This window comes from Juglans microcarpa x Juglans regia, chromosome 1D (assembly GCF_004785595.1).
Source record: "Juglans microcarpa x Juglans regia isolate MS1-56 chromosome 1D, Jm3101_v1.0, whole genome shotgun sequence".
In the NCBI taxonomy this organism is placed as follows: Eukaryota; Viridiplantae; Streptophyta; class Magnoliopsida; order Fagales; family Juglandaceae; genus Juglans; species Juglans microcarpa x Juglans regia.
The window spans coordinates 25,323,313-25,337,998 of NC_054594.1; positions in this window are offsets into that span (position 1 = coordinate 25,323,313).

Genomic DNA, 14,686 nt, shown 5'->3' on the forward strand with positions numbered 1-14,686 from the left:
TACACTTTAAAAGTCATGCACATTATTCTATATATACCTAAGGTCTGTGTAGACCACTTAGAGAGTCAAATCCTAGTAAAAAATTATTTCTCATGTATATCACTCGAGCAATTGTTGCTCGCATATTGAGCGAATAGTCTATGTAATTCTCGCTCGAGCAAGTGTCGAGCAATTCATTGAGCGAACTCTTTGTTTGATGTTCACTTGAGCAAATAGTTGAACGCATACAGAACGAACTCTCTTTTTGAGTTTTGCGCGAGCCACTAATGAGCCAAGAGTCAAGTAATCGTTTTATGTAGCTTTCGCTTGAGTGGGTGTCCTTAACTGGCCTCTTCTTTAGTTTTCTTTTAGTAATCCATCATGTGACTTAATTCTAGAAAATTAAAATTCACATAAACAAAGTGTCTTCACACGCATATGCCAACAAATAATTTTTATATTAACAAACATCATCAAATGGTGGAGAAGAGACAAGGCGTTATATGTTGTCTATTTGGTGTAATGCTTCGATATCATCCAAGAGTAGTGACAAATCATATGGTACATCAAGGTTTTTCCTCGTGACCACTCTTTCAAGCAAATCTTATGCCTTTTTATTTGATGTGTATTTTTTTATGTAACTTATTGGGACTTCAATAACAATAGCCTTTTACCATCTATTATAGTAAATTTATTGATGATTTATTCTCTAATATCCTTTGCTTTATTTGAGAGTGATTAAGTTTTATACCTAATAAATCATCTCATCAATAGTTGTTAAAAGCCTTAAAAAGAACAAATCATTTCTTTCTTGGAAAATTTCATCAAGCCATACAATTGACACCACAAAGGAATGCCATGGCAAATAAATGCTGGGAAAATAAATGCTGAACAATAACAAATCTCCTTCAAAATCTAGAAATACGACAAGGAGGTTTGGATAGTGAGTTGAGATGAGATAAAAGTTGAAATTTAAATAAATTATTGTTAGAATATTATTTTTGTTTTGAGAATTGAAAATGTTGAATTATTTATTGTATTTTATATAGAAATTTAGAAAAATTGTAATGATTAGAAGAGTTGAAATGCTTTCTGAATCCAAACAAGGTCAAAAGATTTATAGACACCCAGGAGTTGTTTTGCTACAACACCCTTTGTCCAACCGAGTTTTAAACTTTGGGGCATGTTTGGATTGAGTGCAATGAGAGCATCCGTATCTGGATGGCTATATCATCAAATTCCCTAAATTTTAGCAAAAATTCCCAAAATTTAACAAAAATTTTAACTTTTTGACAAAAACTTCTCACCATCCAGTTTCTTATTTTAGGGGAATGATTTAGGATTTGAATAGTGGCTCCCTAAATATGGGGAGCTACTGTTTGGGAAGCCACTATTCATCCCTAAATCATTTTTTACAATTTTTTTATTCTAACTCATAAAACAAATTCTTCTTCTAATCATCTACACTTTCTCTCATGCTCATATTTATTTTAGTTGAAATTTGAAAAAAATGTCACCATTGAGATCATTTTTTTTTTTAAATGGCCATTTGTGAAAATATGGGTTTTTTTAAATATTATTGTTACGAAAGCACTGATTTTAAAAATATTATCGTTTAGATAGATAAGGAGTTTAAAAAAATCGTTAAATATGAAAAATAAAAAAATATGGGTACAACAAATAATTAAATAATTATGAAAATGTGAAAAAAAATAAGTTAAAAAATTTTCTTCGGCTCATTTCCCCAAAAGAAAAAAAAAAGTAGTTAAAGATGTACAAATAGATAAGTAGAAAAAAAATAGAAATATATTATTTTAATAGAATAGAAAAGTAATAGAGACTGAGATGTAGGAGGTTTTGGAAATATGAGTAAAACTTAGGAAAATATGATTTTTAGCCAAAATTTGAGGAACAATTTGTTCATCCGGATATGAATGCTCAGAGAACTTTCAAAATTCTCAAAATTCTTAAAATTTCTCATAATTTTGTTTCTAAACATTATTCCAACACAGAAAGTTTTCAACTTTAAATTTTCAACATTTTTATTTAATCATTCCCTAATAATGTCTCAAATACAAAAATTAATATAATTTTTATAAATTTCAAAACAAAACACAAAAATCTTTATAACTTTTATAAACTTGAAAACAAAAATAATATTAATAATTATATTAAAACAAATTTTTAACTTTATAATATTCAACTTTTTTTCTCTAATTTTCTAAAACTCAATAAAATATTTTCACTCAAACTATTTTACCATTATTTTCAAAATTATGAGATGGTTCAAATGTCCAAACATCCTAATAAACACATCAAAGTATCACCCATATCAAGAAAACTTTAACGCTTTTGGCCAGTCACAATTGAGATTTTGGTATTTTGTTTGACACTTTCCTTTTAAAGTATTTTTTTTGTAATTAGCTTAGGTATTTTTTGACAAAAAAAATATAAAATGGTTTAAAAAATATGCTATTTCTAAAACATAATAGTGTTAGAATATTTTGAAAATATGGGCATCATTTGATTGCATATTTTGTGTTTTATAAAAAGGGGTTAAATATATAACTCATAATAGTACTTTTGTTAACCCAATATGTTGAGTAATCATTTGGGATTTTTACATTTTAGTAATATAGGATTATATCCTATTTAATGTGGTAAATTAAATGTTTTATTCTGAAAATTTCCAAAATTCTATTGGGAATTAAGGGTTTTTGTTTTGGAAATTTGAATATCTAATTAGAGGACTCCATAAGTTTTCTATATATGGTTAGATCCCCTATCCTCTTCATATGTCTCTATTGGCTTGCAAGGCTAATACTTAGTAAGGAGAGGAAGATTTGGCTTCTAATATTTGTGGAGTATCGAGATTTGCTTTCAAGATATCTTTCACAGGTATATTTTCTAAATTGTGATTGGAGGATTGTGATTCTGCTCTTAATATGATTTATATTATATACAACAATTGTTATTAGAGCTAACATGCTAGAATCAGAATCTTTAGTATAAAAAACAATGGTTCGTTAGTTTGTATTTTCATGTTTTTTCCCTATACAAAATTTCGAAATGTTAGGGATTTTATTAATTAAATTAAATTAAATTAAATTCATCAAAGTCAGTTTGGTGAAAATTTTGGAAATGTTAGGGCTTATATTCCGCTCAATCTCCTTGTTCTTTTGATATATTAATCAGTTTTTTTTATTATGTTTTAAATATTCAATTAAACCTTTTAATCTTTGGACTCTATTTGATGAAAAAAATTCGATTTCCTTATTAATAATTGAAATACTGTTTTAATTCATCAAATGTTTATCAAAACATGTTTTTGGGATGTTGAATACTGGCCACATATGCTTCTATTTATTCCTTTTTGTTCTAGGTTTGTGTTTTACAAAAACTATGGTTCATACCCATTTTTAAAGATTGAAAATCTACTTCAAATATTGATACCCATTGTTTTAAAACACCATATATGTGTTTTTTGGGTTCTAAATATTTTTTTTCCTAAATAAATTTGTTTTTTGACCAAAATTTGCAAGGAATTGAGAAAAACTCATTTGACCAATCCGTTGACCCGAAATAGTAGACCACGACCCTTAACAGACCAAGTTGGTTGAAGATGATTTCTCCTCTAGCCAAACAAGGCCCACGCGCATCATGCGGCACATGCGAGCTCAAAAAGATGTTTTTTTTTTCCAACATTTATTAATGCGCCGTATTAAAATTTTATATGATTTTTAAAAAATTTTAGTATCATTATAAGACATTATTTTATAATTTGAATATCGTTTACACATTTTTCGAGGGGTTACAGTGAATTTTTTATTATAATCAAATTTTCTAGCGAATATTCAGTATCTTATATGATCTATGCAGATATGTACTCTCATTATAAGATTGTTTTCAGATGCATATTAATTTTGTAACTTGTTATGAGCATTCTTTTATAAATTTTTAAATAGATGCTTATTTAAATACTAGTTTTGTAACTGGTCATATATACATGATATGTCCATATTGTTTTTGTCTCTCAATCACATTTGAAGTTTAACTTTGATTATGATAAATTGATGATTATGATTTTGTTGCACAATTATCATTTGGTGATTTAATTTTTTGGGCATATGACTATCCTTATTTTCTCATTATGAGAAATATTTTGAAATAAAAATGAGTGGTAGCTGCCAAAGTGGCACACTCATTGGTATTTATGAGTTTTTCCTATAAAAAAAGAATAAAAAAAGAAAAGAAAGGATAGCATTACATTTTTCAATTTTATTGTGCACAATATCTTATCCAAAGGTGTTATTGTGTGTGATACTTTGGGAAATGACATGAGGTAGTTAATAAGATTGCATTGGTCTAAAAATCACTTTCTACCTAAATGTGTTGGTATTTCGAAAACTAATGTGATTTTGTTGATTAGTTTCGTGATATATTTTTAAGAGTACCTTGTAGTATGTTGTTTTGTCAACCAAAATTTGACTTTACAATGATGCACCTAGGCTCTTACAGTAATTAGGCTCATATGGTTTCGACCTTAATTAAGAACTATCTAATAAATAACCTATGTTATTTAGATAGATATGTTGTCATCCATTGACTGCATGCATTATGATTAGATGATATTAAATAAAATATATTGTTTTACATTTCCATAGTTTTGAGTGCCCTCTCTCTTTCAAGTCATTTATCTACTATTGAAACTTTGATTGAGAATAATTATGTGAGATGGAAACGAGACGTAGAAATAGCACTTGGTCTTTTGGGTTTGGATTTTGCCCTGGAGGAACAGTCTTCAAGACCTACTGATAAGAGCATTGCTAAATATGTGGTTGAGTAGCAAAAGTGGGAAAGAGTTAATAGGTTTTGTTTGAAGATTATTAAACGCTCTATATCTAATTCCATTATGGGAGCTATTATGGACAATGACAATGCTAAAATCTTTGTAGATGCCATAGGACAAAGGTTTGTTGAGTCTGATAAAATTGAAACTGGAGACCTGATGGATAAACTAATGAGTATGAAATATGATGGTACAAGTGGAGTTAGGGAGTACATTATGAAAATGATACATATATTCTCTAAGTTAGAAGCCCTTAAAGTTCCCATTGTAGAGCCTTTTCTGGTCTTTCATGTTCTCAATAGCCTTCCTAGCTAGTTTAATCAGCTAAATGTTGCTTATAATGCTCGGTGGGATAAATGAGATTTAAATGATTTAATACTAGTTTGTGCTCAAGAAGAGTATAAGATGCGTCGTGAGACTGTTGAAACTGTGCAATTGGCTTTGCAGCCACCACCGAATAAAGGGTCTTCTCATAATCATAAGTCTAAGTATTATAAGGGCAATAAGTCACACTAAAATCAACACAATAAAAGGTTTGGAAGTCTGACTTTTGGTGATCTTAAAGAAACTATAAAGAAAAATGATCAATGTAAGTTTTGTAAAAAAAAAGGTCATTAGCAAAAAGATTATTTTAAGTTTAAGGTTTAGTTAAAGAAGAAAAAGAAGAATAACTCGGTAGGTACCTCATTGGCCTTAGTTTGTTTTGAGTCTTCTTTAGTAGATATACCTTTAAATTCTTGTGGATAGACTCATATACAAGTATTTATATTGCAAATTTTTTGCAGGAGTTCATAAGCAAATGGAGGCCAAGTGAGGATGAAGTGAGCTTGTGCATTGGGAATAGAGTTCAAGTAAAGGTCGAGTTTATAGGAGTAGTAAAGTTAAATTTGGAGTCTGATTTTTCTCTTGTTTTGGAGAATACAGTTTTTGTACCGTCAATGAGATGGAATTTAATTTCTATATCAAAACTTGATGAATCTGGTTTTTCTTTTAAGTTTGGTAATAGAAAAGTTAAGTTGTTTTATGATTCTTATTTGGTTGGAAATGACATTTTATGTGATAGTTTATATAGAATATATTTGACTCCTTTTGGTGAAGTTACTTGTATCACTAATGTAGTAAGGAAAAGTTCTTTAATCTGTGAATCATCTTCTATGTTGTGGCATAAAAAGTTAGAGCACATTTCAAAGGAAAGAATTGAGAGATTGGTAAAATTTGAGATACTTCCCTCACTAGATTTCTCAGATTTTGACACTTGTGTGGATTGTATAAGAGGAAAACTGACTAAATCCACAAGAAAATATTCTATTAGGAGCGACGGTCTTTTAAACTTGATACATACCAACATTAGTGGACCTTTACCTTCAACCATATGTAAAAATAAGTAATTCATAACTTTTATTGATGATTTTTCTCACTATGGATATATTTACCTTATTAATGATAAATCCCTTATTTTTTAGAAATTTAAGATGTTCAAAATGGCAGTAGAGAAACAATGTGGGAAAAGTATTAAAGTATTAAAGTTGTTAGATATGATCATGGTGGTGAGTACTATGAGAAGTATGATGACTCTAGTCAAAATATAGGTATTTTGCAAAATTTTTACAAAAGTGTGGGGGATAGTGCCTCAATACACCATGCGAGGAACACCTGAGCATAATGGTGTTTCTGAAAGACGAAATTGGACTTTGAAGGATATGGTTAGGAGAATGCTGAGTATAACAAATTTGCTAGAGTATCTATGGGGTGAAGTTTTAAAAATTGCTATGTACATTTTGAATAGGGTTCCCAGTAAAGCTGTTTTAAAAACTCATTTTGAATTGTGAACAGGCCGTAAGCCAAGTTTGGCTCAATTCAGAGTTTGGGGATGCCCAGCTGAGATTAGTATTTATAATTCTCTTGAAAAGAAATTAGACCCAAAATCCACCCCTGATTGTTTTATTGGATACCCAAACATGTCAAAAAGATATAAGATTTATTGTCCTAATCATGGCACCAAAATTATTGAGTCCATTACTCCCAAATTTTTGGAGAATAATGTTGGTGATAGTGAGAGTTTTGTACTGAAAGAACTTTTTGTTGATCTTAATCAAGTTGGGGTTCTAGATCCTGTTATACAAGAAAGAGTTGTTTCTCAACCAATTGATATTGTTAATGAAGAACCTATGTATTAAGAAGAACTTCATTTCCTTCTTCCAACAGCTATTGAGTCAGTTTTGAGCCGCAAGTCAGAAAATCACAAAGGAAAAGAAGGTCTGTATTGCCAAATGATTACATTGTCTATTTGTTGGAGAGTGATTTTAATATTGGGCATATTGTTGAGTCCTTTGACAAGCCATGTGTCAGATAAATGACAAAGTATTATGGAAGATGAAATGCATTCTATGGGACAGAATGGAGTTTAAGAACTTGTTAAACTACCTTCAGATGCTAAGGCTATAGATATCAAGTGGATTTTCAAAAGTATTGTAACGACCAAATCCTATATTATTAGGGATAAATTATGGATAATTTTATTAGACTCAATAAATGAGTTAAAGCCCATAAAAGAGCTTATCGGATAAGTTATATTTATTTGAAGCTAGAGTTAAGGCTCCATTAAATTTTCTTAAACTCCAAGCTTGTGAGTGTTAACTCCAAATATTATTAGTATTCTAGATTCCTCTTCATAATAAAATCCTAACTGAGTTTTCTCTATGAACTTCAAGCCATGCACGACTTTCACCATCAAAATTCACTAGGATTACAACTCTACATAACCTCTTCACATTAAAATTACTTAAACCAACAGTATACAATATATACGTGCTTCTCCCTCCGCCACCTTGATTTTTCGACTCCCACAGCATAAACCTGAACCAACCGCACCTCATTCCTCACGTTACAACCAGGACCAAAACACCTTGACATCTCTCTCCGTTTGTCACACATGCATGTCTCTATGTATATTTATACACTTCATGCACAATCTCCAGGCCATATCCAGGAAAAAGCAACCTAGAGCCACCCTACACTGGAGAAACCACCTCAAGGCGCAACCTCCCTCTACGTTCAGAGCATCCCAATGACCTAAGCCCCACATTCAAGCAACAACCAACTCGTGAACCACCAATTGCTGCTCCTCTCCTCTCCCTCCACTGTAAACTGCACTGTAACACTCATGCTTAGCACTGCCCAGCCCACACTCAGCCCATTTAACACAGCACAAAAACCCCAAACGGAAGCCACCCAACATGTTGAGACCCTCCATAGCGCTGCCCTCCACCACCATCGCCCAACTGCTGAAGACCACCAACAGTAGCACCCTGTTTTGGCTACACTGAAACAGGAAAAAAAAAAAAAAAAAGGCCACCAGCCAAGCCTTCACATGCACCACCATGCCGCAACCCCTTGCAGTTGCTCAGCTACCGTGTGATAGCCAGTGCACAAGCTCCACGCACGGCACCTCTATTTTGCTTCTAAAAAACAGAGTGCTTTTGGAGTCCCCAGTAGAGCCACGTTCTCCCTCGTCAGCCACCATTTCTCGTCAAAAAAAACCACACGTCACGACCACAACCCGGTCGTGCTACCCCAATGCCACCATCACCTCAAATCCGCCTTGTCGCTCACAGTGAGCCATCGCCAAACATTCTCACTGCTTCTTCGTCCCTTTTTCTCATTGTGTTCACTCTTTCTCATCTCTCTCTCTCTCTCTCTCTCTCACTATCTCTCCAACCTTGAGCCACCAAGGAACCACCCAACTCCGTCGTGAATCACCACCAAGCTCGGAAGCCACGACCATTGTCTCGTAAGCCTCCTTTGAATACATCAATAGCATGAAATATTAAGTGTAAGTGGTTTAGTTAAATTACAAAAATGCCCCTATCCTTTTGAGATTTATAGTTGAGAATAATTTAGTGTTAAGAATAATTTAGATTTAGGAAATATAGTTATTTTAGTAGTTTAAATTAAATCACATATTTAATTAGAAATTTATGCAAATTACGTGTTTATTTTTATGGGAAACTAATTTCGTGTCAAAAATAGTGGATTAGTGCTACAAGTTAAGTAACATGATCATACCCTTACGCGTATGTACGGTAAATGACATGTCTTGTATAAAAATATTATGCATGTACGCCCTCCATTGGAATCCTTTTTTTACGTACCCAAGTAATGATAAAATTATAAAAATTCATGATTTTATGTGAACGTTTATGCATTAATTTTTTTATGAAAAGTCTTGATTTTATGAAAGGAATTATGCATCAACAGATTTATGAAAATACATAATTGTATGTGAAAGTTATGCATTAAAATATTTATGAAAAGCCATATATGGTTTTATGTGAAGATTTATGTATCAAAATATTTATGAAAAATCATGATTTTAAGTGAGAAAACCATATATCACGAAAAATTATAAAAGAATGCGATTTCATTTGAAATCTATGATATGACAAGCATGCATGCGATTTCTTTTGAAATCTATGATATGACAAGTATGCAATTATGATTATGATGAACTATGTATGATAATATATGTAACGGCTTATGTTATGATATAAAAATGGTACCTATGTTATGGACATATTACATTGCCAGGTAGTACATGCTGGTAGTGCACCTAGTATGTCTTCCTTATGTATAAATTCCACAACTCGCGACTATGGGTCAAATCAAAATCTACTTAGATTCACTAATCCTAACTCACGGGGGTCAATATGGGGTATAGACCTATGATAAGTGAAAGATAAGTTCATATTCATATTCATTTTATTTATGTATGTATTTATGAGTATGCACGTTTTTTAAGAAACCTTATGTTTATTATGTTTATTGTATGATGTGTTGCTTATTAAGTATTCGATTAATTTTTGTATATTTGTATGTTTTTAAACTACCCCATGTAATGACATTTATGAGACTGCAGGTCAAGACTTGACCTAGGAAGGCCAGACAGAAACTTAGATAGTTTATGTCATGTTCAGTTTGTGATTTAAGATTTAAATAAATTATTTGATGAACACATGAGATTTTAATTTTTTTTTTAAATAAGTGCTTCCATAGACTCTATTTTTGGATTTTAAGTATTTAATAAAATTTGTTTTATTTATGGAATCTTTCACATCCGGTGCGTCATTAAAAGAAAAGTTTTTAGTTAAGTTTAGTAGCACACTAACTCTCAAAAAATTCTAAAAATGTCTTTATTGGAGAACAGAGTGTTACAAAATTGGATTCAAAATGGAATGTTGAACGAAAGAATGCAAGATTGGTTGCAAAAGGGTTCGCTCAGTGATAGGGCATTGACTATAATGAAACATTTTCACCAATTTCGTAAAAGTATTCTTTTAGAATTATTATGGCACTTGTGGTACACTATGATTTGGAGTTTCATCAGATGAATGTAAAGACAACATTTTTTAATAGAGATCTTTATGAAGAGGTTTACATAAGACAACTTGAAAGTTTTGTTGCGGAGGGAAAAAAATTGGTATGTAAGTTAAATAAATCTTTATATGGCCTGAAGCAAGTATCTCGACAGTGATATTTGAAGTTTGGCGATGTTGTAATTTCTCTTGGTTTTATTGAAAATACAGTTGACCAGTGTATATATTGCAAGACCAATGGAAGAAAATTTATTTTCCTTGTTCTGTATGTTGATGACATTTTGCTTGTTAGTAGTGACTTGAGATTATTTCATGAGAGAAAGAAAATATTATCTGCTAATTTTGAGATGAAAGATCTTGGAGAAGTTTCTTTTGTGCTTGGCATTGAAATATGTAGTGATAGAGCTCATGGTTTGTTGAGACTTTCTTAGAAATGCAAAATTAAGCACATGGTGATGTACCCATCATAAAATGGGATAAGTTCAACAAAACTCAATATCCTAAGAATGAGTTAGAAAGGGAATCTATGAAAAATATACCATATGCTATGCTATGGGGAGCTTGATGTATGCTCAAATTTGCACTAGACCAGATTTAGCCTATGCAGTCAGTGTTCTTAGTAGGTTTTAGTTGAATCCAAGGCAAGAGCATTGCAAAGTAGATAAGAAAGTTATGAGATACTTGAAGAAGACTGAAAGTTATATGCTCACATTCTAGCGTTCAAATCACCTTGAGGTGGTAGGCTACTTAGATTTTGATTTTGTTGGATGTTAAGATGATTTGAAATCAACCTCAAGTTATATTTTTATGTTGGCTGGGGGTGCTAGTTCTTGAAAAAGTATTAAGCAAACTATAGTGGCATCTTCTACTATACAAGTTGAATTTGTGGCATGTTATAAGGCTACGATCCAAGCTGTTTGGTTAAGAAATTTTATTTCTGAACTGAATGTTGTTGATTCCATATCGAGATCAATTACTATTTATTGTGATAATAGCGCAGTAGTGTTCTTTTCAAAGAATAATAAGAGTTCTAGTGAGTCCAAGCACATTGACATTAAGTATTTGGTGGTTAGAGGAGGAAATAAGGGAGGACAGACAAAGATAGAGCATATAAATACAGAGACGATGATTGCAAATCCTTTGACTAAGGGACTTGCTCCTATAGTCTTTAAAACACATGTTGCTAATATGGGTATCGTGGAAACTTTTGATTTTTTGGTTAGTGGAAGTTACTTATATAAAAGGAACTACGTTTTGGTTTGATCTCTTTACGAGATATATAGACAACCCATTTGTTTTAAGGTGCAGCCCCTATCCAATAATAATAAAAATACAAATATCTCCCTAATTGTTGTATATAATATAAATCATACCAAGAACATAGTCACAATTCCCAAATCACAGTTTAGAAAATATACCTGTGGAAGACATCTTGAAAGGAAATCTTGATACTCCACAAATATTAGCAACTAAATCTCCATCTCCTTACTCTTCACAAAAGTATTAGCCTTGCAAGCCAATAGATACATATGGAGGGGAGAGGGGAACTAGTCATATAAAGAAAATTTATGGAGTCCTCTCATTAGAGACTCAAATTCTCATAACAAAAACCCGGAAACTTCCTAATAGGGTTTAGGAAATTTCCAGAATAAAACATTTAAGTTTTCTGGCTTAAATACGTAATTTATCATATTAAATAGGATATAATCCTATATTATTAAGGTGCAAAAATCCCAAATGGTCACTCAACATATTGGGTTTAATTAAAGTACTATTATGAGCTATAAATCTAACCTCTTTTTTATAAAATACAAAATATGCAATCAAATGAAGCCCATATTTTGAAAATATTCTAACAAATTGGACCCTTCAAAATATGAAGAGGATAATATTTTTGTGGGTTGTTTTTTGTAATATTGTGAAAATCTTTTATTATGGAAGTTGAGGTAAGATGTTTTGATAATCAAATGTTTTGTTATGGAATTATGAGAAATATTTTATTTCTAAACATCAACTTACCAAAAGGCACCTTTCACGTTTAAGGCTTCAACGTAAGATTTAGAACAACATCTATTTTTAACTGATGGAGTTTATTCTAAATTGGGTTGGAGAAGAAAATGTTAGGAATTAACAAAATTGATATGAGTTACTTAAAAATATGAGAAGACCCATATCAAATTTTTAAGTCTAGAAAAAAATGAACACCTATCGTATTTATAGATGTGTTAGAGAAAACTCAATTTCTAGGAAGAGAAATGTTTTAATCATAAAGAGATTGTACCAAAATAAATTTATAAATTGATATAATTTGATGTGACATATTAGATTGTAAAACTACTTTTATTATAAAGTAGATCTAACATATCAAATGAAATTATGTCAGTTTATGAATTTATTTTTATAAAATTTATTGTATAATTGTACACTTATCTTTAATTAAACCTATTATCTCCGTTTCTTTTATTACTTTCTTCATCTCCATCTTCGAAAAGGAATCTACACACCAAACCAACAAAATGCCTTCTATTTCTCATAAAGCTTGGTTTGGATGGTAAAAACTTTTCATCTCATCTCATTTTATCTTAACATCTAAACACCACAAACATAAACATGAACACTTTTCAATTTCAAATATTTAACATTTTTATCTAATTATAATTATCTAAATATTATAACTTTTCCAAACTTCTAAACAACACAAAAAATAATTTAACATTTTCAAATTTCAAAATAAAAATAATATTAAATTCTTACAATATTTTAATTTTATAATATTTTAATTTAACTTTTTTTTCTTTTTTAAAATTATTTCATTATTATATACATATCATCTCATTTCATATTACTATCTAAACCAAGCATTGATCAATCTTTTAGAGGAAATAGAATAAACCTCCCACAAAACTGAAATCCCACGGGGAGAATTTTTCCGTGGAGAATAGACTCGTAACTATGTGTGTATTTGTGTGGTTGTGGGAGACCAAAACCAAGCCATAAGTGAAAAAATATGGAGGGCAGACATGGCAAGGAGAAAATGCAAATCCACACGGTCAGGTTAGTTTGGTGGATGCCCAACAAGCATGATACATGGATTTGGACAATTTTCAAAAGAAAAATGCTACTATGCCGTCCCAAATATACCGTTCGATTTGATCGCTCAATAATATTTTTTTTACCGAATGATGATAAAAGTGATTTTAAGTGTATTGATGTATTTTTTTAAAATATTTAATTACATTAAAAAAATGTGAATAGAAAAATGAAAAAAAAATTTACTTTTGCAACTTGCGGTAACACTGAGCGATGTTACTCGGGTAGCAGAGTAGCACCGCTCTTTTCAAAATATACATCCTTCCCCCCATTGTCTACTTTTAGACAGCCTGGAGAAAAGGAACGTGCAAAAATCCCCAGCCCCACCAATTTCAAAACAGTAATCATATATTCTTATGCTCGTTTGGTTATATAGTTCAGATGAGATGAGATGATATAAGATGTTAAAAGTTGAATAAAATATTATTATAATATTATTTTTATTTTAGAATTTGAAAAAGTTGAATTGTTTATTATATTTTGTATGAGAGTTTGAGAAAGTTGTAATAATTACATGAGATGAGATAATTTAATTTTGTGTAATCAAACTAGCCCTCGGTTGCCCAAACGCGGTCCAATAGTTCCTTGAAATTCAATCCCTTGTGATATTTTTCTTCCTTTATATTTTTTATTTTATGAGTATGATAGGTATAAATCTCAAATAAATAAATTTTGTATAAATCTTTTGTAAAAATGTAGGTTCCACTAAAAAAAGTTTTTATTTTTAATTTTATGTTTTTATGGTGGGATCTACTTTTTTTATAAAGAGCCTATGCAAGATTTGTCTATTCGAGTTTGTACAAATCATTTATCATATTTTATTCCGTCTGCCATTTTGTCCCAGTAATCTTGTATAATAATTATCTTTTCGGAAATGATTTTTTCTTCTCTTCAACTCTAATTCATCTAATAAATTTATTATCAAGTTTTAAAAATTATCACTCAATGATTAATCCTGAATTTAAAATATTTTTATACATTTTTCTTTTTCATAAAGATCTAATCAAGATGAACAAAAAATAGATATGATCCGTTAGTTAAAACTTAAAAAAAAAGAAACACCAAATTGAGAAAAATAAAAAATTAAAGTGAGAGTACTGATACTCTATATTTTAGATTTTGTTATCTATAACCACAGTTGTTGATTTGGTACATTTTACTATTTCAATTTTTAGGTAATATTATACAACTTTTCATTTAGTCTGCGTTTGGTTGTAAGACTTAGTTGAATTCAATCTAATTTTAAGTTAAATCTAACATCTAAACACCTAACTTTCAAATTACTAAACTCATATCAACTCAAAATCTCCTTATATGTGGGACAATATTTTTCAACTTAACACATCTTTATAGGTGAGACTCACAACCTTTTTCAATTTTTCATAAAAAATATTAA